We start from the raw sequence: 6000 nt of genomic DNA on the forward strand, positions 1-6000 counted from the left end.
TTAAAGAATATTGTGACCTATGATGTTTATAATCTACTGCGTTCTCTTGATTACCTTGAACTTTATGAAGTTTTAGGCTCTAATAACGAATTTGTCCAATTGTTATATGTACCCAAAAACAATGTTATCTTAGATATTGAACTTTGTTTGCTTGGAATCCGTACTTATACACATTAAGTTCGATATTCCTTAAACTTTCTGATCTATTACAAATCCTAGTGTTCTGGTTCTAGCTATGCAAATGACTACACAAGTTAGGATCGGCTATATGAATCCCCACTTGTTTATTTTTATATGCAAACAAACAGAAGCTTAATTGTCATGCTCAGAATCTGCATGCTAGAAAGGTTTTGCTGATAGTTGGTCATCGTATTCGTTACAGGCTATTATGGAGGTTGGAGATGTCATACAATTCTATGATTCTGATAAGCGCTTTCCTGCTTGGGGCTTTGGTGGCAAGGCATATAGTGAAACAGTATCTCATTGTTTTAACTTAGCTGGAAGCCCAGGTGCCTTTGAGGTATTGTTAATCAGCTCTGCTAGTTAGTGATATCCAGGTTGTGATATATTCCTCCAGTTCTTTTTATCTCTCACTTGGGCATAAAAAAACTTGCTTTCTATTGAGCCGAGGGTCTTTCGGAAACAGTCATCCTATCTTGGTAGGAGTAAGGTCTGTGTACACTCTACCCTCCCCAGACCCCACGTTGTGGGATTTCACTGGGTTGTTGTTGTTGTTGTTGGGCATAAAAAAACTTGTTAAAAGATATTTACATTTTGGAAAACCAAAAAGGCATTAATTGTTTTTTCAATTCCATCCTCACTACTACTCCAAGAAGGCACATTGTCATTAATAACTCATTAGGAAGAGATAAGGTAATCTAGTCAAATTCTCATTGTAATTAATGTTATCAAATGGTTTTCTTATGGGTGTCGGCCAAAACCTTAAACGACAGATAAAAGGGGTTGGAGGGAGTAGCTTGTGGCTCTATTTTTGTTCGATAGCATTGCTGAAGTTTGCAACGATATCAGGGACATGACTAACACTCTTATAATGGTTGTAGCACTTAAGATATTTAGGGTATGTTTGGTATGAAGGAAATTGTTTTCTTGGAAAACAAGTGGGTTTCTTACTTATTTTCTAGTGTTGGGTAAGTAAGCAAAGAAAATGTTATTCCAAGAGCATTTATATGTAATCTAACAAAGCATTATGGTAGTGGGATGGGGTGGGGAGTTGGGGCATTGGGTGGGTGAGGACTGAGGAGGATACAATGAACTTGAAATGTCACTTATGGAACTTGTTTTCCCTACTACTATTACGGAAGTCATTTTCTACATTTTAAGGAACTTGTTGTCCCACAGAAAATATTTTCCAATCATTTTGACTAACCAAAAATAGAAAATTGGAAAATATTTTCACCATGACGGGTGCCCTGGAGATGGGGGAGGAGTTGAGGGCTATGGGAGCCTGGGAGAGTAGTGGGGAGGCGACTGACATGTGGGATAGGACTGCCAGTTGCATTAGGGAAGCAGCTAGAGAGGTGTTGGGGGTCTCGAAGGGTAGCCGTGGTCGGCACCGAGAGGACTGGTGGTGGATTGGAGAAGTTCAAGAGAAGGTGGAAACAAAGAAGGTGGCATATGCGAAGTTGGTAGACAACAAGGATAATGAGGAGAAGCGAACGAATAGGGAATTGTATAAGATAGCAAGGAAGAGGCAAAGTTAGCGGTTTCGGCGGCAAAGACAGCAGCTTTTGAACGCCTGTATGCAGAACTAGAGGACAAAGGCGGGGATAAGAAGTTGTACCGACTAGCTAAGGCGAGGGAGAGAAGGGAGCATGACTTAGATCAGGTGAAGTGCATCAAGGACGAGGATGGAAAGGTACTGGTGGAGGACGCTCTCATTAGACGGAGATGGCAGCCATACTTCCATAAACTCTTGAACGACGAAGGGGACAGAGACATTGTGTTGGGAGATTTGGAGTACTCCGAGAGGTGTCGTGATTTTGGATATTGTAGGAGTATAAAGGTTGAGGAAGTTAAGGTTGTTGGTCGTAGGATGAGTAAGGGAAGAGCGACCAGGCCCGATGATATTCCTGGGGAATTTTGGAAGACTGCAGGCAGGGCGAGTTTGGAGTGGTTGACTCGGTTATTTAATGTCATCTTTAAGACAGCTAAGATGCCCGAAGAATGGAGATGCAGTACAATGATTCCATTGTACAGGAACAAGGGCGACATTCAAAGTTGCAACAACTACAGAGGGATCAAGCTGCTAAGCGACACTATGAAAGTGTGGGAAGGGTGGTGGAGATGAGGGTGAGGAGAGGCGTGTCTATCTCAGAGAACTGGTTTGGATTCATGCCAGGGCGCTCAACTATAGAAGCTATTCATCTTGTACGGAGACTGGTGGAGCAGTATAGGGAGAGGAAGAGGGACCTGCACATGATATTCATCAACCTAGAAAAAGCATACGACAAAATGCCGAGAGAGGTTCTATGGAGATGCTTGGAGGCTAGAGGTGTACCTGTGGCATACATTAGGGCGATCAAGGACATGTATGATGGCGCCAAGACCAGGGTAAGGACTATGGGAGGAGACTCAGAGCACTTTCCAGTGGCGATGGGGTTGCACCAGGGATCAGCTCTTAGGCCATTTTTATTTTCCTTGGTGAAGGATGGATTGACGCGACAAATTCAAGGTGAGGTGCCATGGTGTATGTTATTTATGAATGACATATTCCTGATTGACGAGTCTCGCAATGGAGTTAACGCGAAGCTGGAGGTTTGGAGACAAACCCTGGAGTCTAAAGGGTTCAAGTTGAGTAGGACCAAGACAGAGTACTTGGAGTGCAAGTTCAATGATATAGTGCATGAGGCTGACGTCGAAGTGAAGCTTGGCACCCAGGTCATACAGAAGAAAGATAGTTTCAAGTATCTTGGGTCTATTATACAAGGAAATGGGGAGATTTATGATGACGTCACACACCATATTGGTGCAGGGTAGATGAAATGGAGGCTTGCCTCCGGAGTGTTGTGTGACAAGAAGGTGCCACCAAAACTTAAAGGCAAATTCTACAAAGTGGTGGTTAGACCAACTATGTTGTATAGGGCGGAGTATTATCCAGTCAAGAAATCTCATGTTCAGAAGATGAAAGTGGCGGAAATGAGAATGCTGCGATGGATGTGTGGGCACACTAGTAGCGATAGGATTAGGAATGAAGTCATCCGAGACAAGGTTGGAATAGCCTCAGTGGAAGACAAGATGCGGGAAGCGAGGCTGAGATGGTTTGGGCATGTGATGCGGAGAGATGAAAATGCCCTAGTGCGGAGGTGTGAGAGGCTGGCTAGCGATGGTTTCAGAAGAGGTAGAGGTAGGCCGAAGAAGTATTGGGGAGAGGTGATTAGACAGGACATGGCACATTTCCTGCTTACCGAGGACATGGCCTTAGATAGGAGGGTATGGAGGGACTCATATTAGGGTAGAAGGCTAGCAGCTAGTCGCGTTTATCCTTTCTTACGAGTAGTTATATTGCTCTATAGTTTATTGTCTCTTGATTTCTGCGAGTATCTGTTGGTTTATAATGGCTTATTTACTTTCATTGTTTTCATTTTCATAATTGTTTTGATTTGTTTGCCCGTATCTGACCTTTCCTATGCTTTATCTTAAGTCGAGAATCTTCCAGAAACAGCCTCCCTACCTAAGGTGGGGGTAAGGTCTGCGTACACTCTACCCTCCCCAGACCCCACGTTGTGGGATTCACTGGGTATGTTGTTGTTGTTGTTGTTATTTTCTGGAAAATGTTTTCTTTCATACCAAACACACCCTTAGGAATGACTTATAAAATTGTCATGAGGTTCTTATAATAGTAGTATTTAGTTATGTGGTTCTCTTATGGCCTTCCCAACTGATACCTTTAGATCTCAATCAGTTTTCCATGGTAGTGCAACGCCTTCGATAATTTCCTTTTCTCTTCCCTTTTTTTTATGGATAAGTTCCTTTTTCTTTTTTGATCTTTTTAACAGGTGGAAGGCGTGGGAGGTATTATGGCTGCTTATGCAAGTGCTTTGCAGAATTTTACTCTTTCTGGACCCACATTGTTCGGGCATGTAGTTAAATTGCTGCCGAGTCTGTCAAATACAACCAAAGCAAATATTTTGTCCTCCTCATTATAACGGTAATTAATGGATCAAAGCAGGATTAGTTTTAGATAGCAGATTTCTGTAAATTATCTGGTGTTGTTAATCTTTTACTATTTGTAGGATGGTTTCATTACTGATATGCAAGAAACAAAAGATGCTCTGGTGTGGGCATCTGATCTGCCACTTTAAATTCTTATTGTAGGAGTCGGCAGTGCAGATTTTACACAGATGGAGGTACACTCGAGCGCAGGATGTCTACCTATTATCTAGACTAAGGTTGCAGTGATATTGTTCACCAATCATATTATATCCTTTCAGATCCTTGATGCTGATAATGGACATCGATTAGAGAGTTCCACAGGAAGGGTAGCTACACGAGATATTGTTCAATTTGTTCCAATGCGAGAAGTACATAGTAAGTTAAATACCCTCTGTTCGCATAGGGGAGAATAACATAGCATTATCCTTTATTTTGCTTTTTGAGGCATAGTTAACATAACACAAATAGTTGGGAAACTGACTTCTAATGTGTAAAATATCAGAGAATTGTCGTGTTAGTTGCTTTGGTTTTACAGATTGTCAAATCGTCGATTGGACGTGTTTCCGTAATCTTATCTAGGGCATGCAAAAAATTGTCCATTTTGGTCTTGTAGATGGTTTGAGCTTTTATTTGTTGCAATAACATTTGCCTTTTCTCATACATTGTGCTTTTGCTAGTATTTCTCCGCTTAACTTGATTGAACATATAAAGGTTCTTCAACTGTTCTATAATTTCTTTGATTTTTGTCTCTTTGCATAATTTATATGTCAGAATCAATTAATCAATTCCCTTTTAAGGTTGTTGATAAGCTTGATTCTAAATATGATGCTTATTGTATTCTGCAGGCGGGCAAATTTCAGTTGTTCAAGCACTTCTAGAGGAGCTACCAGGGCAGTTTCTAACATACATGCGTTGTAGGGATATTAAACCTCACAACATTACTGCTGCACAGACATTTGCTCCAGGACCGTCCTATGTGGTTTGACTAGGAAGAAGAGCTTATAGGCCATCAAAGTCTTAAAATGATTGCAGAAGAAAGTGTCTGCTGGAAGGCTGAAGTCTTGACTCTTTCTTGTTGCAGAACTCATTTTATATTCTTCAAAATTAGTTTTGCCATTTTATCCATTCTTCTGACTGTATTTTGATTATAGCGAATTTAGCTCCTTGGCATGGGCTTATGATTGATTTACTTGTCTATAGAACCTCGTGAGCACAATCAAGAATGGTTCAATCAATCAAAGGGTTTGGGATGGTTTGGGATGAATTTCTAATATGTGCTACGATTATAAGCTTTCAATAGCAACACTAATTACCCAACTAATAAATTGTGGCTTGCAAAATCATTTCAGTAAATGACTCTCATTTGAGTGGTGAAATTGCAGTCTAGACAAACCATAACCCCGTGATAAACGGATGGCCTGTGTGCTTTGTGTAACAAACTAACCATATGAACTTTTTGAAATTATTCATACATGCCAATCTTTTTACGGAAAAGTGTCACGTCCTTAGTCTTCAACTAAGCGCACGTGCGGCACTTGACAACTCGCTCACGTTCTTGCACAACTTGCTCACGATCTTGCTATGTCAAGTCAGCCTAGATTACTACACTTAAGATCACTAAGGGAATAGTAGGTGAATAAGACAAGAGAAATTTGCTAGAAGGAAGCTTTTTATTATAGAAGAGTTGATTGATTTTTGCTTGATGATTTTTACAAATGTATGCCCCTCTATTTATACTACTCACCTAGGGGCTAATGGATAAATAATAATTGTTACACAAGTCCCTCTATATTTACAAGTATGTCCCCTCTCTAAAATTCTCTACAT

The 6000-nt window shown here is 40.8% G+C and overlaps 1 pseudogene; it reads left to right on the forward strand.

The window, feature by feature from the left end:
* Positions 1-5422, forward strand: part of LOC132641018 (protein BONZAI 3-like) — a 28691-nt pseudogene extending 23269 nt beyond the window's left edge.
* Positions 5423-6000: the final 578 nt, after the last annotated feature.

This window comes from Lycium barbarum, chromosome 1 (assembly GCF_019175385.1).
Source record: "Lycium barbarum isolate Lr01 chromosome 1, ASM1917538v2, whole genome shotgun sequence".
Classification (NCBI taxonomy): domain Eukaryota; kingdom Viridiplantae; phylum Streptophyta; class Magnoliopsida; order Solanales; family Solanaceae; genus Lycium; species Lycium barbarum.